Source organism: Passer domesticus, chromosome 10 (genome assembly GCF_036417665.1).
Source record: "Passer domesticus isolate bPasDom1 chromosome 10, bPasDom1.hap1, whole genome shotgun sequence".
Taxonomy (NCBI): Eukaryota; Metazoa; Chordata; class Aves; order Passeriformes; family Passeridae; genus Passer; species Passer domesticus.
This window is the reverse complement of record NC_087483.1, coordinates 42,494,171-42,521,902: the sequence shown is the minus strand read 5'-3', so window position 1 is coordinate 42,521,902 and position 27,732 is coordinate 42,494,171. Positions and strand designations below refer to the sequence as shown.

The 27,732-nt window shown below is 49.9% G+C and overlaps 1 protein-coding gene and 1 long non-coding RNA gene across 2 annotated transcripts in view; both read right to left on the bottom strand.

The window, feature by feature from the left end:
* Positions 1 to 27,732, bottom strand: part of GALNT13 (polypeptide N-acetylgalactosaminyltransferase 13) — a 308,398-nt gene that overhangs the window by 147,269 nt on the left and 133,397 nt on the right. The gene's annotated exons all lie outside the window — the stretch shown is intronic.
* Positions 11,195 to 14,323, bottom strand: LOC135308400 (uncharacterized). Its single transcript, XR_010368835.1, has 3 exons — positions 14,080 to 14,323; positions 13,107 to 13,200; positions 11,195 to 11,802 (listed from the first exon to the last, which is right to left on the bottom strand). It is a non-coding gene; the product is annotated as an uncharacterized LOC135308400 (long non-coding RNA).

Here is a 27,732-nt window from a genome sequence, read left to right as displayed (position 1 = left end):
GTTGTTTCATGGTCTTACCTTAACACTAATGGGGTTTAGTTCTATTTTCTCCAAACAGTAACAGTAAAATAAAACCAAGCTGGAAAATTAATTAGTTCTCTTTTACCTTTGATTTACCTGTTAGGAACAATTAAGTGGCAGAGTAGAGGTTTGGAGTGGTACGAGGTTCCCTGGAGATGAATGGATTCCCGGGAAGTGCTGCTGGAGCGGGGCTCAGGATCAGGAGTGGGTGAAGGGCTGGGGGCTCTGGGGGGCTCGGGGCTGAGAGGGGCCAGGGCGGGAGGGGAGGCAGCCCCTCATCCCTGGGTCCCTTTATCCTTTTATCCTTCTGTCCCTGTGTCTCCTCATCCCTGTGTCCCTTTATCTTTTTATCCCTGTGTCCCTCTATCCCCGTGTCCTTGTGTCCCTGTGTCCCTGTCTCTTTATCCTTTTATCCCTGTGTGCCCTCTATCCTTGTGTCCCTGTATCCTTGTGTCACCTTGTGCCTGTGTCCATACATCCCTACATCCCTGCATCCCCTCATGCTCAAATCCTTGTATCCCTGTATCCCTACATCCCTGGATCCCCTCATCCCCTCACCCCTGCATCCCTGGATCCTCTTATCCTCTCATCCCTGCATCCCCTCATCCCCTCACCCCTGCATCCCTGGATCCTCTTATCCTCTCATCCCTGGATCCCTGGGCTGCTGGGAGCAGCTCTGTTCTTTGAATCTGGAATTGTGCACAGTTTATTCCTTCTGGTGCTATCCTTGCAGCTGCAGGAGTCCAGGGGCTCCTTAGGAGTATCCAACACCTGAACTGGGATTTGAGGGAAAGTTTGGGATACAGTTCCAGGGGGCATCAGGTGAAGGAGCCTCTCCTGCATTAATCCAGCACAAATTCAAACTTGGAGTGCATTTTTCTCTCCCTGCTTCCTCCACACTCAGTGGCTCAGCTGCGAGGTTCACTTCCTTGGAAAGGCAGCAGAGAGTTTGTGTTGGTTAAACCAGGTTTGGGATTTGGGTGATTAAGCCAGGTTTTGGCTTTGGTTTGATTAAGCCAGGTTTTGGATTTTTATTGATTAAGCTAGATTTGGGATTCAGCTGATTAAGCCAGGTTTGGGATTTGTACTGATTGAGCCAGGTTTGGGATTTGGGTGATTAAGCCAGGTTTTGGATTTGTACTGATTGTGCCAGGTTTTCAGTGGCATTGTCTACCCCTCTGGTGGTTGGCAGCAGTGGCAGCTGAGGGGATTTCCATTCCCTTTGGGATGGGTTTCCATTCCCTGTGAGATGGGTTTCCATGCCCCATGGGATGGGTGTCCATGCCCTGTGGGATGGGTTTCCATGCCCCATGGGATGGGTTTCTATTCCTCATGGGATGGGTGTCCATGCCCCATGAGATGGGCCCCACCCCAGGGCGCTGTGGCAGCCCCAGGAGCAAGGTGGGCCAGGGGAGCTGAAGGACTGAATCCCACACAAAACCCTTCCCAGGGCTGAATCCCACATAAAACCCTTCCCAGGGCTCAATCCCACACAAAACCCTTCCCAGGGCTCAGTCTCCAGGGGCTGTCTCCGCTCACAGCAGCGCCGCTCCCATTTAAAGCCCATCCTTTGCCGCTGGACTGGAGCTGCCATAAAAAATTCATCGGGGCTTGAAGAGATTTGTGCGTCCGTGTCCTGCCCATTGTCAGACAAATTGAAGTGTGCAGGGAAGGCAGAGCCCAGCCCGGGATTTATTTACTCCTGGCGTTCCAATATTGAGAGGAGCCGCTCCGGCCCTTCAAAGGGGACGGTGACAATGCGGTGACACCGGGTCAGCGGCGCCGCGGTACCTGCGAGGGGATTGTTCTGCTGCCAGAGAGGAAGTGACTGAAACCTCTTTTTCTCATCACTGTCTGCTCTGATTGATGGCTCGCTGGTCACACTCAACGTGCCCTTTTTAAATAATTCACGATGTCATCACAGCACCAGTTTATAACTGGCCTGTTATTTTTACCTTTGTTCACTCACTAACAGGAGATTCCATAAATTAACTACTCGGGGCTTTGGGAGCGTTAGGACTGGGTGAAATGTTCTTTTTGCTTTCTCTTTTCTTATTCTGGTTTATTTTTTTCTAAGCTTTCAAAGCCCTCCTGCACACGGCAGCAAAGATTTTTCAAAAGCCACAGGCTCCAGGTGTGATAATTCATTAAAAACCAGCTTAGAAAAATCAATAGATTCTTCTTGATGACATTAATTAAAATATAAGGAAATGCCCAAAATGAAGCAGCCACGTTCACCCAGGTTGGGATGAGTTCATCCCTCATACAGGGAGGGCTGGTTTGGGCATCACAAATTCCCGCTGGAAGTTCAGGATGAGAACAGGGCACTAATTGATGCCGAGTGCTGTTCTCTGACTGTGCTGGAAATAATCCAAATAAAGACAGCTCCAATTGGAGCCTTGAATTATCTTAGCAGCAGTTAATGGCTAAAATATTGAATAATGTACTTTGCAAATCAGATTCTATTTGTTTAACTCTGGAGTTGGGGCTGGGTCACTCAGATTAGGCGCTGGCTGAGCATTTATCCTCTCTCTCTGGGCTGTGGAAATGTGGCTCCTAATTAATGGATGCCAGGAATAATCTCTGGGATTCCTTTGCTAGGCTCTCTCATTAGAAGACTTGGGGCAGTCTTTACATTGTTTCAGTAATTTTTTATGAAACACCTGGGGGTAAATGTCTGACTCATCCAGAAACGGTGCTTCCCTCCTTCCCTGCCCCCTTGGGGTGTGTGTTCCCAGAGCCTGTTCCAGGGGATATCCCCGGACAGGGACAGCAGATTCCTGCGCAGGGAGGGTTTCCAAAGTTCCTGTATCGATGTGGACTTTGAGAGGTCAGCTGTCAGGGAATATGAGATTGGGGTGCCCATTTCACTCATTTTCGGGACAGGCAGGAGCAGCCAGCTGGGAACAGCCAAACCGGGAATTCATCCCTTGGCTTTTTCCCCTGTGCCACTCTGGATGTGGGCTCCGGAGCTGGAGAAACCGCAGCAGCTCCTCAGGGCTCGGAGCTGGGATGTGCTCTGGGAATGGGGGGGATTTGCCAGCACCAGAAATCATGGGGAAGAAATCCCTGGGGTGCCCAGCAGCGACCCCAAAGGATGCCCTGGAACGGGCAGGGATGAACCCAAAACTGCTCTGGAACAAGAACAAGCTGGGGCTGAAATGTCTGGTGATGCCTGGGAGGTCTGTTCACCTTTGGTCTGCTGTTCAAATCCAGTCAGGATAACAGAGCCAAAATATTTGGGATTTTTATTGTTGTTGGTTTGAGTTCTTTTTTTCTGTGTTTGTTTTTGATGTTTTTGTTGGTGTTTTGGGGGTTTTGGGTTTTTTGTTTGTTTGTTTGTTTGTTTGTTTGTTTCGGTTTTTTGTTGTTGTTTTTTGTTTTTGTTTTGATTTGGTTGGGTTGATGGTTTGGGGGGTTTGTTTTGTTTTCATGTTGTTGGTTTGGGTTCTTTTTTCTGTGGCTTTTTTGGTTGCTGGTTGTGGTTTTGTGGGGTTTTTTTGCTTGGTTTGGGTTTTTTTGTTGCTGTTTTGAGTTCTTTCTTTCTGGGTTTGTTTTTGTTTTTGTTTTTGTTTTTTTTAGTTGGTGGTATTTTTGTGGGGTTTATTTTGCATGGTTTGTTTTTATTGTTGTTTTGGCTTCTTTTTTCTGGGGTTTTTCTTTATTTTTCCTTTTTTTGATTTTGATTTTTGGTTGGTTTTGGCTTTGTTTTTGTTTTGTTATTGCTGATATTTTTATGGGGGGGTTTATTAGGTTTTGGCTTGTTCTGCTGGGTTTTTTGTCTCTCTGAGATTTGGTTTCCAAGCCCATCCCTGATACCTGCCGGGGGCAGAGCTGCTGCTCAGCCCCAGGACCCCGTGGGGGTAATTAATAAGGAGTCAAGTTCTGAACTAACTGAGACAAATTGGAAAGCTGCGAGTTGGGAGATAAGAGCCGGGGGTGACACTTTATTTGTGCCGGGGTTATCAAATCAGAATAAGCACTTGGAGCAAACAGCAGCATAAAAGGCACGAGGGAGGTACAAGAACCCCGCGGTAATTGGGTTTCCCCACACAAATGGGATCCATGTAGCAAAAGGGTTTCCCTTTGAAGCCGCTGCGCTGAGTTTGGGGTGCACGGTTTCCATTAGCCCCTGCTCGGCTCCAGCCCCTCGCCAGGCAGATAAATGCAGGAAACATCCCAACATTTGATATCCTAATCCCATTTGCTTCTCTTTCCAGCAGCCCAGAGTGGCCAGAAATAAATCACAAAATTGCAAGAGGGATAATACGACACTCAGTGCCTTTCATGAGAATATAAAAATGAGATTATTTGTTCTCTTTAATATATTTTTTTTATTTTTCAATATTTGGTTATTGGTTTAAAAATACTAAAATCCCAGTTTTATGCACCATAAGCCTAGGCAGTTATCTAGAAAAGAAAAACATTTTTTAGTCGTTAAAATTTTGAAATTTCTCTCTTGTAATCCAGAGAGGAAAGAATGAAGGGATAAAAAAATAGGGAAATAAAGAATCTATAGGAAATATATAAAATACAAATAAAGGAGATAAAGAAAATATAAACTGATTTTCTGGGAGCATGAAAAAGAAAAGGTGAAGTGTTGACTCTGTAGCTCCCAACTGCACAACTGTTACTGGGTTTAAAATATTCCTGGGTTCTTGGACTGTATTTAATTTTATTTTCCAGCAGGATTTAGAAGGTAAACAACAACTAATGTGTGTGTGTGTGTATATATATATATATATATATATATATATATATATATATATATATAAATAAAATGTATTGTGTATATATATATGTGTATATATATATATATATATATATATATATGTATGTATATGATGTATCTATCCTGTAGAACCATTGCTGAGGGGACCTTTAGTCCCCTCCACTCCTGTGTGCCAACACAACTGCTGGTGACAATTGATCAACTGATGCCACCACAGCATTTGGTCCCAACACAGCTGGACCAGGAGGCCTCACCTCCCCTTCTTGTGCTGCCTCAACCCAAAACTTTCTGGAATTTCCACAGAATCCCAGAATCTTTGAGGCTGGGAAATCCCTCCAGGATCATGGAGTCCCAGCTGTGCCCATCCCCACCCTGTCCCCAGCCAGAGCCCCGAGTGCCACCTCCAGGAATTCCTGGGACATCTCCAGGGATGGGCACTGCAACCCTCCCTGGGCAGTTCCTGTCCCTGAGCCCCTTTCCATGGGGAAATTCCTGCTGTGCCCACCCTGAGCTGCCCTGGGCCAGCCTGAGGCCGTTCCCTCTGCTCCTGTCCCTGTTCCCTGGGAGCAGAGCCCGACCCCCCGGCTGTGCCCTCCTGGCAGGGAATTGTGGAGAGTTTGGGGTTGTGGTTTTCTTTAGCCCAGCAGTGAGGGGTTGGTTTTAGTGGGATTTTTGTCAGGTTTTTATGGGTTTTGTGGGTTCTTGTAGGGTTGTTGTAGGGTTTTGTAGGCTCTGCTTACTCTTCCCCCTGCCAAGGGTTCCCTGGTCTCAGGGATCCCAAAGCCATGGGGCAGCTCCCTGCTGGCTCCTGGTGTATCCAAGCTCTTCCACTCCTGCCCTGGGTTTGCAGCCCAGGTAGCCCTGGGTGTGAGGGAGCTCTCCATTTCCTGGGAACACCCATCTGCCCAGGAATCCACTCGGTTTCCTTGGTTTTGTTGCCATCCCCCCATCAGTGTGCCCCAGCCAAAACCATTTCTGGGGCAGGCACAGCCTGGTGGCTTTTCCCAGGGATGGGAGGTGGGAACGGGCTGTAGGTTCTGCTCCATGGGGTCACAGCCCAAGCCTGGCTGCAATCCCAAACTGCAGAGTGGGATTCACTCCTGTTGCAGGGGGCTGGCTCCCACCAGGGCCAGGAGATTATTTTTGTATATACAGACATCATTTCATTGTATTTCATTGTATTTCATTCTTGTGGAAACAGGAAGGTGGAGATGCTGGATCAGGGCACGGGATCAAACAAACAAACAAACACCTTCTCTTTGAAGGGTTTTTCCCTTTCCAGTAGGATCTGTCACTCCTGCCTGGGCCTCCCTGAGCAAACCCAGCTGCCAGAGGAGAAAGGCTCCAGGTGTGAGTGCAGGAGGAGGGGCTGTTCTCTCAAAGCTGGGCTTTGGCTCAGGTGCTTCTGCAAGAGGAGAAGCCCATGGCTATTCCACTCAGGGTATTCCAGGATTCTATAAAAACTCTTTTCCACCTTTTTTAATCCATCCATTTCTTAGCAGAAACCAAGCACCCAAAGATTCCCAGCTAAGGCTGAGCTTTCCCCCCTCAGGAGGGAGATGAAGGTGAGGATGAGGAGCTCACACCTCGCCTCAGGAAGTGACACTGCCAGAGGGCCTGGGGGACATGGCCAGCAGGAATTTGGGCTCTCCTCCCTTTTCCACAAGGTCCTGCTCAGCTTCTGTGGGAGGCAGCGCTGCAGATCCACCATGGATCCACTCTGGGCAGTTTGGGATGTGCCCTCCCCATCCTCAGGGAGAGATCCCTGCTCCACGTGAACTCATCCAGCATGCCCTAAGGAGGGGTTTAGTGAAGAGCTCTGGGCAATGGAGCCTAAACAAACTCCTTCTGAAAGGACTTTCAGTTTGCCCAGCGAAGCAGAAAACCTCCCCTACCCACCAAATGCCTTTGGAGCAGCCAGGGGTGGACAGGGATGGCCTTAACCCTTGGCAGCACCTCCCTGAGCAGCTGGAAAAGGCATTTCCTGCTCCTTCTGGGCCTGTCCCACCTGTGGGAGCTTCTCCCAGCTGGAGTGGGATGGCTCCGGGTGCCCAGGGACATCCTGCCTGTCCCTGGACCTGGTGGCAGCAGGAACAAACTCCCTCGTGCAGGAGAAACGCGCCCAGTGCAGAGGCTTGGTGTGGAAAATCGGGGCTGCAGCACCTGAATCGCCGTCTTTAGTTTATGAAAATTATAATTATTTTGATTTTAGTCCACAGACAGCTTGAAATGTTGCAAAACTCTGCAGGTGCTCTCGGTTATAACAAAACCCCAGAACAGATGGTGCAAGGTACCAGGCCAGCTCAAGGGATTAAACGCAAGGCTTTTGAAATTTAAAATTAAAGCTGGGTGATCTTGGGAAAATGTACCTGCCAAACAAGCTCGCTTAGGAAAAAAAAAGTTCTCCAAGTTCTCCATACAAGCTGATTTAAATTCAAATTAGACAAAAATTGGGCACTTTAAAAGTGCTTAAGAGAGGATTAAAAATCTGCGAGCGGGAAGAAATGGGATGGATACGAAGCGTTTGTTGCGGCAGTGGATGTTTGGTGGCCAAAATCTCGTTCCGTCTTCGTTTCCTCGGGGGTTCTTCGGTGCCTGGTGGGCAAAGGCTCTGCCGACCTTCCCTGGGCACTGCCCGCTGCTCAGGGCGAGGGGAGCACCCCGAGCTGGGCGGCCTCGCACGGGGTTGGTGGCAAAGCCATCCCCGGTGCCACCCCAGCCGGGAGGGACAGCCTCGGTGCCAGCTGGGGACCGGGCTTTGCGCTGCTCTGGGGGGGACAATCCCTCCGTGAGCTCGGCCAGGGAGGGCTCGGGGAGCTCGGGCAGGGATGGAGCAGCGCGTGCCCGTGCTCCAGATGTCCCCTTTGTCCCCGCATGGTCCCCCCGCGCCGAGCCGTTCCCGCTCCCCCTGGCACGGGGCATTGTTTTGCCGGCGGTTTTTGGTTAAATCGCTCTTAATCGCCAGCCCGGTGGGGGCATTGAGGCTCACAATGGGCAGGGGAGCCCCCGGGGTGGAAAAGCCGCAATCTGGCCGCCTTTGATGGCCTTGTTGGCCGGAATTTGGGACTCCAGCGAACACTTCTCCGCAGCTCCTTTGAAAGCAGAAAGGGCTGGCAGAGCCCGCGCTGCCCGGTGTTTGCTGCAGCCTGTGGTAATGTGCGAGATAACCTATTAATCACAACTTTTATATTCATATGCAAAACGTGCCTGGAGGACAATTTAATCATTTATTACAAGCACTTGCTGTATTTACCTTCCCTTTCCCTCTCCCTTCCCTCTCATTAAGGGAGAGGGAGAAGGGATTCGGCCGGGACGGGCACCGGGAGCCTCCTGGAAAAGGCAAAAGTGCACAAAGTTTCAGCCCGCGCCGTGTTTTGATAGCGATTTGAAAGTCAGCGTGATTAAAGTAATTGAAAGATCCTCTCTTATTTTTCCTGCCCGTTCCTGTCTCGTCTTGTCACATTAAAGGTTTTTAAGGACTTTAATTAGGTGTGGTGGTTACGGAGCCGACAGAGAGCAGCCCTGTCCACGCCCAGCCCCTTGATGGGAGATGATCACTCTGGCAGGTACAGGCTGGCAAGCTGAACCGATATAAATTAACTAGGAAAGGTTAAATTAGAGTAAAATGAGGATTGTAGACCAATCTAGGAAGCAAAGTCAGTTCTGAGCCGGCGCCTGTTCTGCCCGCCGTTCTCAGCCGTGACTGCACGGAGAGCTCGGGATTGGGAAGCTTTTCCATGGGCATCAGTGTTAATTGTGTCCTGAAAAATAAATTCGGATGTGGGGAGACGAGTCAGGGCTGGGAACTCTCAGGGAGGACAGTGCGAGGCTTGCCCAAAACTTTATTATCTGAGCGCTGCAGGAAGGTGGATTTTGGGGGGGTGGGGTTGCAGAAAGCAAAGGGAAAAAACCCTGGGTTCTGGGTGGGGCAGAGCAGAGGAAGCAAAGGGACAGAGGGGGATTCTGTACAGCCACCTGGACCTTGAGCCTGTGCCCCCATGTGTCACTGCCCTGCACCTGTGTCCCTCTCTGTCACTGTTCTGTGCCCATGGTCTGGAGTGTCACTGTCCTGTGTTCCCACGTGTCACTGTCCTGTGTCCATGGCCCAGTGTGTCACTGCCCTGTGCCCGGGGTCACAGCCCCAGGGGTTCTCTGGGCCTGTTTCCCCACCCTGCCACCATTCCCCATCACCATTCCCAGGCACAGCACTGGGAATTTGTCCCAGAGCACCCCAGCTCCGAGGGACAGCCTTGGCTGGGGCTCACCTTCAGCACCCTCTGGAGTCAGCACCATGGGCTTGGGATCAACCTTGGGGTGTTTTTCAGTGGTCAGGACCAAAAGAAGGCAGTGTGATAGCAATGCAGGAATGTTAATTTTAAAATGTATTTGTTAGTTTTTATTATATTTAAATTATTCTACAGCGCACGGCAAGACAGGACCACCTCTGCATGGTGCTCGACCACTTTTTTAACTCTCCTGTAGGGCTGCTGAGCAATGCAAACAAACAAAGATGGATCCTATTCTTTATCGGAATTAAAAAAACAACACTCCTTGTTGTGTTTTATCAGGATGTCTATTTGGCTGGGTATTCAATTACAGGGTTCATTAAATCAAGATCGCTGTAGCCATATTTCATCTTTTCATTGCACTGCGACACTGAGGGGGCTTCCATGCTTGGTGCAGGAGGCTGAGTTGTTGCTTGCAGTCCAGAAATGACATTAGCCACCTCAAACTGGTGGGAATTTGCAGAATTCCCAAAATCAGAGCCTCACGTGTTGCCAGCACATCCGTAACCGGGATTGCTGGTTCCACACACCCCTTACCCAGCCATAATAGCCAGGAAAAGTGGCTTTAATTTCTCTGACAGTCTTTAATCTCCCCCTTTGTTGGAGCGTTTGGTGTTGAAGTATTTTTTCAAGGACTTGGTGGTTGCTATAGATATTTTTCTCCGTAACAAGGATTACATTGCATTAATCCTACAAAAAGATACCGTAATTAATTTGAAAATTGCTCCGGAGTCGAGAAGTATTTAAAACCTTAATTAGGCCTAACCTTGTTTTCTCTCCCAGCTCCTCAGATGCGGGCTCTGAGGAAGGGAAGGTCCCCGTGCTGGTGTCCCCTCGCCGCTGTCCCCGCGTGCCGCCGGCAGCCGCGGAGGGAAGCGGTTCTTTAAAGCTCGGGAGAAATGCAGCGCATTTATCAGCTCTGAGTGGATATCATTGTGTTTATAACAGAGTGGAGGCACCATGCAATTTTGCTCTTGAAATTGGTTTATATAGATGACTGGTTGCTGTGAAGTGTGTGTCAGAGTTGCATGCAGCCCTTATGAAGTAGTACAATTGTCATCGCTTCTTACATGGTTGTTGAGGAGAGCTGAGAGCCCGGCTCAGTCAGCTGTTGAATAGATAACCCAACACACTTAACGTGGCATACATTGTAAAGAATTACATGCCTGCTACAATGAGCTCTGGGCCTCTGCTCGAGATAATAATCCTGGTGGGTGTACCACGTGTGGCGGCTGTCTGATCGCTCAGATATGACTGACGAAACATAAAGAAAAATGTCAGGCGGCTGCGAGGAAAATGCTGCTGGAAGTTTGTTTAAGGTTCACGGCCACGGCTGCGCTCCCGCGTTAACCCCGGCTCTGCCGCGGCCCCGGCAGCTCGGGCTGGGCTGGGCTGGGCTTTGTCAGCTGCCACAAAGGCTCTGCCTGTCCCTCCCCGTCGTGGTGGCCTTGTCGAGCAAAGTCCCGGTGTCACTTCACATTTGCCAAACGCCACCGCGCAGGGCGAGCGCTCGCGACTTCTTAAGTGCCGTGGCACAACTCATTGCGGGGAAGGGAAGGGCAGCCGGATAATCGAGCTGGCAATATGGACTGGGCCGCAGCGGCAGTAATTAACGGCGCTGGCACACTAATGAGAGAAAGAGAGGAATAAACAGAGAGCGGCCGCTCCAGAGGGGCTCGGACGCTGCGCAGATGAACGTGGGAGATGCGGACGGGGCCATGAGGCACCCCGGCGTGCGAGGCTGGGTTCCCTGGATCTGCTGCAGCAGAACCTGAGCCTGCACACCTCACCTGGGACACCTTCCAGCCCCTGCTGCTCCTGCAGCTTGGGATGGAGCATCCCGGGGTGTGGGACCGTGGAAGGGACAGGGCTGAGGGGCTGGAAGGGCCCCCTGGGCACCTCCCTTGGAGCTGCACCAGTCTGAGGGAGCCCAGCTGGGCTGAGAGATGGGAGCTTCTTCTGTGGGACAGCACAGGAAGGGTTTGGATGGAAGGAGGGAGGCTGGGGAGACCCTGTAATTTGTAATTTGTAATTTCTGGTATTGTTCAGCCCACAGCTGTGTCCTGCGGGATGGGAGATGTCCTGCACACCCTTCCCATGCTCGTGGAGGGAAATGGCAGGGCCAGCTGTTCCCTGCTGGATTATTTCTCTCAGTTTACGTGGAAGCCTTTTACCTATATTTTTATTTAATTCCCAGTTTATTTCCTTGAGGGAAGGTGAGAAGGGGTGGGATTATCCCTCAGTAACCTCTAGAAATGAAGTGTGGCTCAGGAAAAGAGCAGAGCAGAGCAGGGCTGGGGACAGGAGGCAGATGATGGGGCTCATTTCCCTCACCCTGAATTTATCCGTAACATTTGAGCAACCTGGGCCAGGGAGAGCTGCCCGTTTGTTCCCTTCAGAGGGGACACGGGGCTCTTGTGCCCTGATTTTATATCTTCATGTTTATGACACGTTGCTCAATTGATTGAGATTTTAGAACACAGAGCATTTCCAAAGCTGGCCCAGAGGGTCAGAAAATGGGATCCCACAGCAGGGCAGAGGGTTCTTGGTCACTCACCTGATTTTTCGTCTAATAATGGGTTCATGTTTCAATCTGACAAGTTGTGGGGTTCCAAGTACTTGATTCTGAGCTCCCTTAAATCTTCCTCCCTTTTCTGCCTGCAGTTTCCCTTTCCAGATTTTCTGTGCTGGTTTTCCCCCGTTGCTGATCCCCCAAAGCAGAGCAGAAGTGTCTGGTGTCAGGACTCTGGGTGCAGCCCTGCCCTGCACGGGGACACACACATTCATTCCATCTTTCCCTTTTTCCCTCTCCCATTGACAGTGCCTTGAGGCCTCTGAAAGCTGGGAAAACACAGAGGTTTTATTCTATTTTTTAACTTTTTTTTCCAGCTTAAGTGGTTTGGGAACTATTTTTTTTTTCCCCCGGATAAAGTAGTTTTATTTTAATAACTGCAAGCAGCTCTGTTTGTGTCCTTCAGGCAGAAATCCCCACCGCGACCACGTTGCTGTGCTAATGGAAATAAAAGGTGAGAGAACTAAAAATAAAAATAAAAATACTTCAGGTGTCTACACTTGAATTCAATTAATGCCTCCATCTTAGTCTATCAAACACTTGACAGAGCCACAATAAGAGGAAATATAGATATAAGTGGCCAAACAAAGTGGCCAGCAGACAGAAATCACCCCCTCTTCACGCAAATGCTCAGAGAATCAAGCGATCACTTTTATTTTCTCCACTTACTGGAGCTACTTTCCCCTTCAATAATATCAAATATTCCCCTAATACCAGACCCACCCAGGTGATGTTCCCTCTGCTGCTGAGAGAGGAGGAGCTGGGGCCCATCGTGGTGGGCAGGCAGAGCCCAGCATTCTCCTCCTGGCCCTGCTTTCCACAGAGCTGGGATTTGCTGCAAGCCTCCAAAGGAAACCACTGAATTATGTGATGATTTTTTTTTTTAAGTGTGAATCCCTGGGGATAAGTTAGAAAATGCTTCAGTGCTTTTTAAAATAGCATTTTGCTCGAGTGCTGGCTTGGCTGGCGCTGCAGAGCAGAGATTTTATTTATTTAATTGTTTATTTGTTTTAGGGTCCAATTATTTTATTTTATTTTATTTTATGTTATTTTATTTTATTTTATTTTATTTTATTTTAATTTTATTTTATTTTATTTTATTTTATTTACCTTAGGATCCAGGGATGGATTCCTGCCCCTGCATTGCTTCCTCTGAGTCTTCCCATTGTTGGAAGTACTTTGGTTCCCTCTGTTTTGTTCTCACTGGATATCCTCTGTTAGACAAACCCCTCCCCATCCAGCCCTTGAAGAATGCTAAAATTGGTTCCTTGTTTTCCTCTGGATGTTCCTGGGCTCTAGGGAGCACATGGACTGAAATGAGGGACAGGGATCCCTGGGATGTGCCTGGAGCCGGGAGAAAACCCCACAGGCAGGACCCCTTTGTGCACACCAATCCCAGATTTGGGGGAAAGGGACCCTAAATCCCCTCCCCCCCAGCCCATCCTGGGCAGGGACACCTCCAGGGATCTCCTGCAGGAACCTCATGGACATTTACCTCGAGATTACTCAGAATATCCAGGAATTCCTGTTTACAGATGGAAAACTCAGCCCGAGGAGCTGGAGTTCCTGCTGCCCAGCCTCGGCACATCCTGGAAACAATTCCAAAGTCGTCAAGGCTCTGAGTGCACTTTAAAGGAATTGTCACATTTTGGGGACACCCTGGGCTGGGCAGGCACAAGGGCAGAGGGCTCAGGGTGGGCTCTGCCAGGCTCAGCTCTCCCCACCCAAAATCTCTGCTCCTGCCCAGGGTGAGCACAAAGGTGAGTGGCATTTTAAAGGAATTGTCACATTTTGGGGACATCCTGGGCGGGGCAGGGACAAGGGCAGAGGGCTCAGGGTGGGCTCTGCCAGGCTCAGCTCTCCCCACCCAAAATCTCTGCTGCTGCCCAGGGTGAGCACAAAGGGCTGATCTTCAACTCTGCACTGATGTCCAAGTCTGGATCTCTTCCCCTGGGCCCAGAACAGCCAAAATCCTTATTTTAATTTTGAAATCTCAAGATTCACATGAATTATTCTAACAAAAGCCCCTGACTTATTTACTGGGATAATTCCAAAAATATTTTTTGCTACAAAAACTTCATTTTGGTGGGAAATTGTGCTTTCCTTGCACAGAAAAAGGCATCATAGGGGGTGATAAAAATACCTCTGACAATATTGTGTGCAGTGAAAAAAAGGCATCAGTTTTCCTTTCTTGAAAGGCCAAGTTTGAGCACAAAAGGACTGAGGGTCCCTGGGCAGCCCTGCCGGGGGTGGCTCCGTTCAGGGACGGGGTCAGGGTCACCCCCTGGATGTCTTTGGAGCATCAGTCCATGGTGGCTCAGATGCTTTCCCTCTCCACTGCATTTAGAGACAAAATATTTGTGTGGATTTACCCTCAGAAGCCTCAATCCCAGTCTGAATTTCCAGGAAATGAATCAGTGCTTGCAGTTGGCAGGAAAATGCCCGAATGCCAGCAGGACATTTCTTACCTGCTACTCACAATTCTGATTTTTAGGCGTCATTTTGCAGCAGGATCCTTTTTCCTGGAAAGACCAGGTAGGCTGAAATAGCTCTTTCCTATGGAAAACCCACAATTAAATCCTTTTCAGCTTGGGATATTTTTCCATCCTATTTCTCACTCCTGCATCATTAATTTAAATATCTCCCGTAACCTAAGACTGCAAAAAAGAAATTGTACAAACATTTGGAAAGCCCAAATCTTGATGCACCTGTGCCCACTGGTGAGGGGTTAAAATAATTGATGCCATTATCCTAACGAGCTCCTGATGCACCCAGGGAGAATTTGCCAGGTGATTTGGTTAAACCCAGAACCGTGGGGCATTTTCCCAGTGATACATCAATACCTGGAGAGTGGGAAAAACACCTTCAGGCTCTTGTGAGGATGTAAAAAGTTTAATAAGGACAATAGGAGACAAGGGTCATGGAGCAAAGGTTGTTACAGCCGGCTGCACCTTGGCACTCAGCTCAGACCACACCTGCTGTTTTGGAAACACTTCTTAGATACTGTTTTTATTATATTATCTTTTTATATATTTATAAATAATTGTGGATAGTAAACTTTTTTCCTAAACTAGTTTTTATATTCTAAGAACTGTTTAGTATGGTTCTTCTTCAGTTCTACTTTTTAGAGTATATGTAGTCTTTGGTTGTGGCTTTAGTTTACTTTTATTACTTCTAGTTTTTGGGGTTTGGTCTACACTGTCTTTAGACAGGGAGTGTTGATAGTTGGTGTATTTGTAGTAGCTGGTTTTGTGATGTGTTTATAGGCTGTTATCTAAGTAGGTATTGTAACACGAGTATGCTTATACCAGTTATTTTACTGCTATGTCATAGCTTAATCAACAACACAAATAAAAACGATATATTTTAACAAATATTTAACATTACACATATACCATAATATACTATTCTGTAATATACTAGATATAATATAATATAATATAATATAATATAATATAATATAATATAATATAATATAATATAATATAATATAATCAATTTTATTATATTATATATAATATATAATATATTATATTTTTATCTATTTTATAAATATTTATTTATTTTATGACATTATTTTATTTTATTACAATATATTTTATTATATATGATAATGTATTATTATAACATATAATATATAATAATATATAGTATACATATATTATAGTCTATATATAATATGTTACATTAATATATTATATTATTACAATATATATATTATTATATTATATTACATTATATTATATTATATTATATCATATCATATTATATTATATTTTAGTATATTTTAGTATATTATATTATATATTAGTATATTATATATTAGTATATTATATATTCGTATAATATATGTATTTTTAGATTTTATTATAATATATATAATATATATTATATTATATATATACTGTATATAAATGATATTACACAATAATGTAATATATAATATATATTTCAATTTAATATAATATTTTAATTTAATTTACTATTTTAATATAATATAATATTTTAATATAGTATGATATAATATATTTAAAATATGTTGATTTTGCCAGAGTCCAGTATTCCGTTGTGTCTCTATAAGAGGAGCGGCTGGCACGGGGAGCACTCCAAGGGGCAGTGGCACTCCCAGGGCAGGGATGCTGTGCCCGCTGTCCCAGAGCGCTCTCCCCGGGAGCGGCCATCCCTGCCCAGCCCCGAGCGTTCCGCAGGGCCGGGCCCGGAGCCGCCGTGCGGGCTTTAATTTAAACCGTGCTTCTCACTAGGCTGCTCACAACACTTAATTAAACGCTGCTGCCGTGGCAGTGACAAATGCGGCGGTGCTGCGGAGCCCAGCCGAGCAGCCCCGGCTCCCTTCGGAGCAGGGCCGGGGACAGGGGACCGTGACGCGGGGCTGCTTCGGGGGTCCTGGGCAGCTGCCACCTCCCGAGGGAGTCCCGCGGAAAGGCTCCTCGGGGCTGGAATTCCTCATCTGTGCATTTGGGTACTGCAGCACGTGGGCACGGGAAAATACTCCTGCTGTTCCTCAGCCTCTTCATCCCAGGTCACTCTTCATCCCAAGGTTCCCTTTTCATCCCGGGTCCCTCCCTTCATCCCGGGTCCCTCTCTTCCTCCTGTTGGATGAAGGGCACTGACTTCCCCTGAGCTGGCACTGCTGGGCTCACACCTCCAGGGCTGGGGACAGTTCTGGGACCCTCAGGACAGGAGGGACACTGAGGGGCTGGAGCGTGTCCAGGGAAGGGAACGGTGCTGGGAAGGGCTGGAGAATCCCTGAGGGAGCCGGGAAGGGGCTGGGGAATCCCTGAGGGAGCCGGGAAGGGGCTGGGGAATCCCTGAGGGAGCCGGGAAGGGGCTGGGGAATCCCTGAGGGAGCTGGGAAGGGGCTGGGGAATCCCTGAGGGAGCCGGGAAGGGGCTGGGGAATCCCTGAGGGAGCTGGGAAGGGGCTGGGGAATCCCTGAGGGAGCCGGGAAGGGGCTGGGGAATCCCTGAGGGAGCCGGGAAGGGGCTCAGCCTGGAGCACAGGAGGATCCCCAGGGATCTTTTCCCTCTCTGGAATTCCCTGCCAGGAGGGCACAGCCGGGGGTCGGGCTCTGCTCCCAGGGAACAGGGACAGGAGCAGAGGGAACGGCCTCAGGGTGGGCACAGCAGGAATTTCCCCATGGAAAGGGGGCTCAGGGACTGGAACTGCCCAGGGAGGGTTGCAGTGCCCATCCCTGGAGGTGTCCCAGGAACTCCGGAGGCAGCACTCGGGGCTCTGGGCTGAGATCTGGGGGTCAGGCACAGCTGGGACTCCATGGGCTGGGAGGGCTTTTCCAGCCTCGGGGATCCTGGCATTCTGCTGTGGGACATCTCTTCCCAGAAATGCAGCCAGGTGCTCCCCAAACCCAGAGGCTCTCACTGGAGGAAGGCGATCACAGCTTTGGACAGATTGTGCCATCCCCTAACAGACAGATTTTTCAATAAACAACTTTCTTCCAAGTCAATTAAAAAAAAAAGAAATCTATTTCCTCACATTTCTTTCATGAAATACCAGCCTGGGATGTGAGGAAACACTCTTGCCTGGGTATTTTTAGCTGCCAGACCTGTATTTTAGGCATACATGGACACAAACGCCGATGTGTGTTCAACCACGGTGTCCTCTGGTTTAATTCCCTGTTCCCTGTCCACCTGTCCATGCAGCTCAGGCAGGGGAATGTAAATTGTCAGGAATGTGTGGTCTCGTTTAACACCTGCATTAATGAAAAAGGCAGTGAAAAGCTCTCTCTGGTGGGAGCAGTGGGGCTTCTCCTCTCTCTCCAATCCCCAACCACAGTGGGCAAGCACACCGTTGGAACAAGAGGATCTTCAAGGTTCCTCCCAACCCAAATCCTGGGATTCCATAAGGACACACATTTTGGGAAGTTGCCCCTCAATTTAAGCCTGTCCTGAAGCAGAAAATTTATGAGGCACAAAAAAAAAAAACCAAGTTTTTTTGCCATGAAAACCTCTATTGGCAATAATAAATTAGAATTTTACAAAATGAGGCTTCAGTTTCCTCTGGGGTGGTTAAAAAAAAGGGGATATGGGTGCAGGACAGGTGCCCCCAAACCTCGGGGCGATTACAGGGCTGGGCCCATTCCCTGTGGATTCTCAGACACTGCAGGGAGCGTTCCCTGGGATGGCTCAACCCCTGCCCCCCGTGCTGGGGCACAGCTGGGAGGGCATCGGGCACGGCAGCCAGGGTTACACAAACAGCACCCCTCTCAAAGCTTGGTTTGTTCTTTGCAGGGTATTTTTGATGAATTCTAATGCAAACCATTTTGTTAATTTAATTGATTTTTTTTTCTTTTTAGTAGGGACTTGAATAAAACCTCACGCGAGTCCCCAGGGACCGGTGCTTCTCTTTGATGTGGCCCAGCTCTTCCCTGCTCTCTCCCATCCTTTTTCATCCCTTTCTCCTCTCTTTTTCCTCTGCCAGGAGCTCTCCCTGAACCCTTTGCACCCACCAGATTGCAATTCCTGTAATTTGCCCTTCTCCCCTCTCCAGCTGGGGTGATCCCAGAGCATCTCTCAGTCACAGGTTGGGGAGATTCCTGTGTCTCCACCCTCCCAGGGATCACCTGCCCCTGGATCCCCTCTGACGAGCTCTGATATCTTCCCTCTCATCCCTCCCCACCCTTTGGGCTGTTTGATGCTGCCCTTCCCGGGGCCTTTCCAGCAGCAGGAGCTGCTCCATCTCTGCCTCCTGGATCTGCCAGGCGAGCCCAGCCCCGGCTCCTGCGCTGCTTCCCGAGCCTGCTCCAAGGGAGAAGGTAAAAGTTCCTCTGCTGCATAGGAAAATGGGTCGATGTGTTTGTAACTGCACTGGGTTTTAGGCCGTTAGGATGGTTATCCCTGTGCTGGGAAGGGTTTCTGCTCTGTTTAGGAGAGGATTGTGCCCCAGTTCCCCTTTCCAAAGCCTCCCAGTGCAACCAGTCTGTTGGGAATGGGAAATACTGGTGAAAAAATGGGGAAAAAAGGGAAATATCCCTGCTGTAATGGATGGATGCTGGAGCTCTGGGGTTCCTGTGGGGTTTGTGCATTCCCAGCCCTGTCAGTGACTCCCAGGATTGTGCCTGCAGCTGGGAATGGCTCTTGCAGCCCTTCTGAAGCTGCCAGGGTGAAGTGCCCCTGCAGGAACTGCTCTGCTTTGGAACAGGGCAGGTCACAGCTTCCAGCCCTGGCTCCTGGGAGGGAAGGGCTCTGCCCCGCCAGGCTCTGGCCTTGGGGTGACCCCCAGGGCTTTTGTAGCCTCCTGCAGTTCCAGGGAGCACAGCAGGGCAGCATTCCTGTGGCAAACCCCTCCAGGAGAGGAGCCCTGTCCCGTCCTGTCCCTGCCCTGGGCTGGGCATGCTGTGCTCCCCTCAGCAGCTCCAGCTGCCACTGCCTGGCACTGGGGTTAAAGCCACTTTTCCTCTCAACTGCAGTGACAAAGGAGCCATTTCACCCCTCGTGCTGTGACTTTCACCCCACGTGTCACAGTGAGGTGGCACTGCCATGGGCTGACCCCGGTGACGTGGGTGTGCACAGCCCTGGCTGCTGCTGTGGGATGATGGTTTTCAGATGATGGCTTTCAGGTTTTAAGTCTCCTCGGCTGTGGGGCCCTGCTTTTCTCTCCACTGCTACCAGCAAACATTTCTGTCAATGTGTTTGTAACTGCAGTGGGTTTTGCCCTTTAGGATGGCTATCCCTGTGCTGGGAAGGGTTTTTGTTGTGTTTAGGAGGGGATTGTGCCCCAGGCCTGCCCACACCCACCTGTGGTTCACAGCTGTGCTGAGAAACCAAAAAGAAATCTGGGTATTTACCTGCAGACAGCAGCTCTGGTGACACAGAGGCCGTGGTGGCTCCTGTCTCAGAGGCAGGAAAAATTCCCTGCCAGGAAATCTCTTTTCCTGCTGCTAATGCTCTTGGTTCTTTATTCAGCATCCTTTAAATTGTCTCCTTCAGCATCCTTTGGATTGTCTTCTTGTGCGCCAGTGCCACGTGCCAGATGGTGCATTGTTGTTGTTGTGGGGTGTTTGTTTTGGTTTGGGGCTTGCGTTGAGATGTTTTGGTTGGTTTGGGGAGGTTCACAGAAACACAGAATGGTTTGGATTGGGAAGGACCTTCGAGAGCATCTTGTTCCAAACCCCTGCCGAGGGCAGGGACACCCTGGAGCGGGTTTGGAGTTTGGGTTGGGTTTTGATCACCCCAACATGAAAGGGAGTTTCTGGGGTGCTGTGGGCCCTGTGTAGGGCTGGGTGAGGCTGTAACAAGCATTTGATGGTCTGGTAACCTCAACTCTTTGTCCCACCTCTATTTCCTGGTGGATTTCTGTGGAGTTTTGTGGCACAGGGATCTCTGTGCCCACTGCTGGATTTCCACCACGTCCCACCCTTGCCATGGTCCTGCAGCTCCCGGTCCCTGCAGTGCCTCTGGTGCTGGTTTGGTGCCCAGGCCAGGCACACCATGGACATGAGCCATGGAAAATCTTCTCCTGCCTGGAAAATTCCACCCCCTCAGTCAAACTGGGGATTTAACAGCCACCCTAGCTCTGTATTCATAGAGACTTTGCCTCCAAATCTCAGTGTTTGCTCTGACTCTTTGGCCACTTTTCTCCCCTTCTTTCATTTTCCCTCCTGCCTGTGCCTGGCTACAGTCTTGAGATGTTTGCCAAATATCCCCCAGTACAGCGAGAAATCCATGTTGAGAGATACCAAATTCCTGTTAGCTCTTAAGGTTGGGAGAGGTGTGTTAGGTAGCCCATCACATAAAGCTTGATCAAAATCCCTGAGTAAATGCCACGGGAACCCTCCAGGAATAGAGCCTTTAATCTTCAGATCGTCTGAGAGGAGCCTGGTGACATGGCTGGGCTTATTGCACAAAGCTCATTTCAGGCACTCTCTGATATTGGGAAGAGCCTCAGGTCCTTCTCCCCGTCCTCTTCCAACAGGCAGGAACCAGTTCTTCCTCATTTATTTTTCCTTTCCCAATGCTAAAATATGAACAATGACAAAGAAATGGAAACTGTTGGGGTGTCTAAGCACTTTTACTTCTCAGGGTGCTGGGTGTGGCTGTTGCTCTCCTCACCAGTTCAGAGCATCCTTGGGACCACTTGGCTCAGGGTCTGTCCTAGGGAAGGAAACTGCAGCAGGCAAGAGCAGAGGTTTCAATCTGTTATTTTTATTATCCAAATACGTGATTCTCTTATTTTAAATTACATTATGAAGGGAATAATAAAAGGAAATACTTGGGAAAAGTAGCATTGCTTTATTTAAAAAAAATGGGACCTGCATAGCTAATTCCCATTAACTTGGGACTTTTTTTTTCCCCCCTCAGTACTTTTTCCCAATAAGGAATAAATCTTGGCAAATATTTTTTAATTATTATTATTATTATTTCCTGTTTCCTGCAATAAAGTTTCATCAGTGAGGAATGTGTAGAAAAATTGGTTTATGGCCTGCTGTAGCCAGGGACAGGAGGAGAGGGAACAGCCTCAGGCTGGACCAGGCTCAGCTTGGACAGCAGCAGGAATTTCCCCATGGAAAAGGTTGTTGTAAATGGGAAGGGGCTTCCCAGGGGGGTTTGGAGTGCCCATCCCTGGAGGTGTCCCAGGAATTCCTGGAGGTGGCACTCAGGGCTCTGGCTGGGGACAGGCTGGACTGGATGTGCTGGGAGGGTTTCCCAGGAATCCTGGGATTCTTTGTGGGACATCTCTTCCCAGAAATGGCTCTGGGTGCTGCCCAAGGGCAGAGGCTCAGGCTGGGCTGCAGGGACAGTGCCAGGAGTGCCCTGTGCCACCCAGCTGAGCCCTCCAGGGCACCCATCCACCCCCGGCACTCCCGCTCCCATTCTGCACTCCCGGATGCTGGGAAAGGCAGGGTTGTGTTGAGGCAAGGCTCAGCCTGGGTTAATTAGTTCCTCTGCAGGGCTAATTAGGAGCTGAGCTCTGTGCTAACTCACCTGCATCGCTCGGGGAGGGGGGAACTGCAATCCCTCCTCATATTCCAGCTCCAATCCAAGCTCCACGAGGGCCTGGCTGTACAATTCCGGGGGTTCTCATTTTGTGTCAATTGCTGCTTATCTCCTTAATCTGAAACGCCAATGTTTGCCCGGCTCCCGCGGAGATGCTGGGATTCTGCTCCCGGTTTGGGAGGGCTGGGCAGCACTGATCTGGCACCAGGGCACAGAGGAGCACCCAGGGGATGGTCTGTGCAGGGGCTGGTCACCAGCTGAGGGACAGGAGTGCCCCTGGGCTCGGTGACACCAGGGCACAGAGGAGCACCCAGGGGATGGTCTGATCACCAGCTGAGGGACAGGAGTGCCCCTGGGCTCGGTGACACCAGGGCACAGAGGAGCACCCAGGGGATGGTCTGATCACCAGCTGAGGGACAGGAGTGCCCCTGGGCTCGGTGACTGCCCTCCTCCCTCCCCTCCTCTGGAACGCTCCCTGCAGGGTGGGTCCAGGCAATGCCCAGGTGGGGCCATGGGCTTGGTTTAGCTTTAATTTTATTTGGAGATTTGGATGCAGGAACAGCTGATAGTCACTGCCAAAGCATTGTCTGTGCATCAAAAACACCCCAGGAGCCACGGGGACATTCCTGGGGTCTGGGGGGGCTCAGGGACCCCCACTCTGGGGAATTCCCCCTGTTCAGTTTTCCAAGCTGCATTATTTAATTGATCATCTGACCAAGCATGAAAACTGGGCTCGCTTTGTCACAATAAAACAATAATTCTTGTGCAATCACCTCTTTAAAAGATTATCTTCACTATTTCACAACAAAATTACTTAAGTGTAAACTTTTTGAGGGTTATCATCCACTTTAAGAGCAAAAATACCTTAAATATTGCCTGTAATGCTCCAAGCAAAGATGGACCCCTGTCCTTCAGCTGGTGCTATGTTCAAAATAAAAGGAAATATGGAAATATCTCCATTTCACCCAACTTAAAACCATTTGATCCATAGTAATATAGCAGTGCTGGGGAAAATTTAAATAATAATAAACATGGCATGCTGAACAGCACTTTGGAAGGTGCTGCCAGTGCTCTCAGAACAGTTAATAAAGTAGTCACAAATGATTCTGCCCACTTTTGTCCCAAAGAGGATCATATTTAATGCTCCATTTAATTTGCTCAAATGTCAGGGAACATCAAAAGGGGAAATTTATTGTATTAGTCACTGAAAGAGATATAGTAGGAGCATCCTGCTATCTAAAGATGATTAATAAAAATAGCTATTGATTCTGCAAAGTCAATAAATCCAGCTGTTCCGAGGGTGGCATTAGTCAGTCCCAGGCACTGCTGGAGTTTGTTTGGCTCCTGCAGATGGATCTGCAGCCCCTGCTGCTCTGCCAGCCAGGCAGAGGAGGAGGAGCTGCCCTGGGCGTGCCCCCTGCACCAGGATTCCACCAGCCCGGATGGAGTCCTGGATCCCAGGGCTGGGCACGCCTGGAGCTGCTGCTGAGGCTCAGCTGGGACAGGCTGGAGAAGAGCCCAGGAGGGGAGTTCAGAGTTCAGTGCCAGGGAGCTGAACCTGAGTGATGGCTCAGGTTGGAAAAGTCTGCTCAGAACATCGAGTTCCAGGAGTTCCTTCAGCCAGCACTGCCCCTGTCCCCAGTGCCACTTCCACAGGGCCCTGAAATCCCTCCAGCAATGGGGATGCCAACCCTTTCAGGGGAAGAATTTCCCCAAAATCCCCCCTGAGCTGCCCTGGGCCAGCCTGAGGCCGTTCCCTCTGCTCCTGTCCCTGTTCCCTGGGAGCAGAGCCCGACCCCCCGGCTGTGCCCTCCTGGCAGGGAATTCCAGAGAGGGAAAAGATCCCTGGGGATCCTCCTGTGCTCCAGGCTGAGCCCCTTCCCGGCTCCCTCAGGGATCCTGCAGCCCCTTCCCAGCTCCCTCAGGGATTCCCCAGCCCCTTCCCGGCTCCCTCAGGGATTCCCCAGCCCCTTCCCGGCTCCCTCAGGGATTCCCCAGCCCCTTCCCGGCTCCCTCAGGGATTCTGCAGCCCCTTCCCAGCTCCCTCAGGGATTCCCCAGCCCCTTCCCGGCTCCCTCAGGGATTCCCCAGCCCCTTCCCAGCTCCCTCAGGGATTCTGCAGCCCCTTCCCGGCTCCCTCAGGGATTCCCCAGCCCCTTCCCAGCTCCCTCAGGGATTCTGCAGCCCCTTCCCAGCTCCCTCAGGGATTCCCCAGCCCCTTCCCGGCTCCCTCAGGGATTCCCCAGCCCCTTCCCGGCTCCCTCAGGGATTCCCCAGCCCCTTCCCAGCTCCCTCAGGGATTCCCCAGCCCCTTCCCAGCTCTCTTCCCTTCCCTGGCCCCGCTCCAGCCCCTCAGGGTCTCTCTTATCCCAGGTTTCAGGTGCAGCCTGAAGGTTTGTTCAGCATCTTAATGCTCCTCTGTGCTGTAATTCCCATTTCTGGAGCAGCCCTTGCTGGTATTTAGAGAGAGCAGGATCTCATTCTCTCCCTCCTCATGTGCTGGCGTTTTGGGATAACATTTTCAGCCATTGGGTTTTGTGGAGTTTTCCCCTCTCTGCATAACTTTTGAAGGCACTTCAAAGTAAAACCCTGTCCATGTTTGGAATTCCACCAAGGGCCCAGCCAGGTTCCCTGTCCCCATCTCCCACTGGCCTAAGCCTCAAACTCTGCTTGAGACTTCTGGAGAGCCCCGAAATAAATCAGTGTTTGGCTCAGGACATGGAAAGCACCGGCTGATTTCAACACTTCCTTCTCTGTTTATTTTCTCAGCAGGGCCAGACGTCACCAGGCTAATTTTTCTTGGGCTGATGATGGGGAAAAAATTAGGGATGCTAACTTTAGCTGACAAATCTTCCTGCAGCAATATCATCTCCACGTTTCCCTCCTGAACCCTGGAGCAGCTCAGTTCCATCTGCAGAAATGTCCATGGCAAACTTGCAGGGAGTGCAGGGATTGGTGCTGACAATGATGACGAGCACAGAGATCTTTCCAGAGACAGCAAAGCCCCTCTAATTTAAATATTAAAATCACTTGCTAATGAAATGCAGGGGAGGTTATAAAACAGGGTAGATTGTGGCAGCTTCGAACATTCCAGGATGCTGCTGCTGCTTCATTTCTGATCTTTTGTGATGCTGATCCTTGCTTTAATTAGCAGCAGGGATGCAGGAGCCGCTGGTGCCTCTTACAAATGGGCTGCATTCCCTGTTCCCTGAACGGGCAAAGGGAGAGATTCCTTAAAAACCGCCTTGTGCTGCATGGGGAATGGGGGAGATGCCCTGAGCAGCCTGTGTGCCATCCAGGACAGGGCTGAGCAGTCACTGAGCACTTCTGATGGGATCCCCTGGTGCTCATGGCACTGTCCCCTCCCTGGAACCCTTCCTGGTGTCCCCGTGCTCCTGCTGGCTCTGCAGGCAGCACCTCTGGGGTTTGGGAGCTGCCCCACACGCCCTCACTGCTCCTCTGGTGTCCAGAGCTGCTCTGCTTGGCATCCCCTGAGCTCTTCCAGGCTGGGCTGGCCCTGGATGCATCTGCAGCTTTGTGCTCAGTGAAACCTCCTCAATGTCGTTTGGAAATTTAACTTTAGTTTAGCATCTACTGAATTCCCCTTCTCTGCTGTGGCAGTAGCACCTTCAAAGAACACCAGGGATCAGTGAAGCAGGGCCCAGCCACACTGCTGCCCCAGTCACAGCCTCCTCCTCCTCCCCCTGCCTCCCCGGGATTTTCCTTCCACAGATAAGGAACTCCCTGCTCTGAGGTTCCCAGTGTGTCTTTGTAAAACAGCTGAGGGGTGTTTGACAGCTCCAGAGCCTCTGGAATCTCGCCCCAAAGTTTATGAGCTCTTTAAAATGTCCATTAAAGATTCACAAGTTGCCATGCTCATCATTTGACGTTATAATTTAAGCACCTCTGTTCTCCTCCATTTTAGGTGGGGTTTTCTTTAAGATTTTTTTTTTTTTCTTCAGGGAAATGTGCTGATAAAATCTTGTGGTGGTCACTGGTTTCTCAGTGCTGGTGTGAAGTTGTGCCAGGGCAGGGTCAGGCTGGATTTAGGGAAAGGTTCTTCCCCAGAGGGTGCTGGCACTGCCCAGGCTCCCCAGGGAATGGGCACAGCCCCAGAGCTCCAGGAGGGTTTGGAGAGCTCTCCCAGGGATGCCCAGGGTGGGATTTTGGGGTGTCTGTGCAGGGATCCATGATCCTGTGGGTCCCTTCCAGCTCTGGATGTTGTGATTCCAATCCTGATTCCCCTTTGAAGCCCCCCTGGGGCCCCGGTGTCCTGAGCTGCAGCCGAGGATGGAGCTGAAGGAGCCTGTGTGTGCCAGGGAGGGGGAGAGGGGAAGTGAGGTGCAGGGCAGGGGGTCCCCCAGGCAGGGAGGATGGTGGAAAAGCTGGCCCATTATGGCAGAGAGCAGATAATGTCCCTGCAGGGGCATTTGTCACGGTGGGTGCTGAGCCGTGGCAGCGCTGAAGAGGCACCCAAGGAGCCCTAATCTGGGGGGAATGGGGACATTAGGGAACATGGCCTCTGGAAAATGGTCTCATCTCACCCCTTGCATATGTACCGGGCCTTCTGAGGGCCCACGATAAGTAGGACTCCTTCTTTCATTGAAAGGAGCAGTAAATAGTCACATAAAACCCACATAATTTGCTGGCTTGTAAATTAAAGCCCCAGGCAGTCTTATCACTTCTTTTGTCATGTCCCTTACACTTCCAGGGCAATTCCGTGTCAATTTGCTGCACATTTTTGCACCCTGACCCAGCAAAAGTGGAAGCCTGCAAAAAACTTGCCACTCTTTTTTTTTTTTTTTTTTTCCCTTTCCTTTCTACATTTCATACTTGGTGATCTGAGCTGTTTTTGCTCGCCGCGAGCCGAGTGTGTCTGTGTGGATCTGTGTGTGAGTGTGTCTGGAGCTGCACCCAGAGCACGTCCTCTCGCCGGGGCTTGTCTCTGTTAGCCACGTAGGAAGGGAAAACAGCGCTGCGTGCCCAACTTCAGAAGTGAGGATATTAATTATTGAGCAGGCAGATCTCCCTGACGCCGATGTCCAGGCCGAGCCCGTGTTTCTGTGCCAGCCCCCCGAACAAAGGGGCCGGGGGACACTGTCACCTTTGCATCCCGGTTGGTGCAGTGGACAGGCAGGGCTGCTGGCAGCTCCATGCCCAGCCCGGCCGTGCCGCAGCCCCTCGGTAAATGCCAGGGCGCCGCAGCCCCGCTGGAGTTAACGGCGCGGCACTTTTGTGTTCGGTAGCATGAATCATTAATCATGAGGCAGGCCATATTCTTGTACTGCTGCTGCTTTCATTACTTGGCCTAATTAAACAGTTCTCTGAACTGGAATCTCAGATTCCTCTGTTACAGATTATCATTAATTATGGTGAAAGTGCTCAGAGATGTTGGACTCAATTATATTCTGCTCAACTCTGGCACGGCGTGATTCATTGCACAGCCTGCGCTGCAGATGTACTCTGTTCTTATCTCGCACTCCCACTTTTGTAAATTGGGCTCTGCCAGCCAACAAACCGAGAGTTATGTGCCGCCTTTTCATTAAAAACATGTTGGAGAAGCACACACCAATTAAGGAGCCTGTATTTTATGCCCAACGAGGAGCGGGTTTGGGAGGCAGAGCCGAGCGAGCGACGGCTCCGCTCCTTGCTCAGCCCTCGTGGCTGCTCAGCTCCTCTCTCGGGTTTGGGTTCCTCTCCTCCACATTCCCAAGGTGTGGCTCCTCCCAGGAGGAGCAGGCACGGTGCTGGCATCACCCACGGTGCCCACCCATGGCTGGGGCTGTTTGCAGAGCCCGAGGGCCTTCCTGGGCAGTGTTGTCCATTGAAATGCTGGGAATGGCCCGAGCAGCCTGGATTTCTTCTTATGATTAATGCAAAGAGTGGCCGTGGCATTGAGCAGTGGTGTAACACTGTTAATATTAATTATTATTTTAATACCCGACCAGCCTCAGCTCCTTGCAGCAGGCAGTTTCATAAATTAAGGTACAAAGTAAACGCACGGCTTTGCGGGTTGGTGTTTCAAAAGGTTTTATGTTCTAAATTGAGACTAAATGTGAAATGAGAACCAACCAGAATTAAAAAATATTAGGATCTGAAATGCAGTGATCTTGCAGAAAAAAGAGAAAGGGTGTTTTTTCCTTTTATATT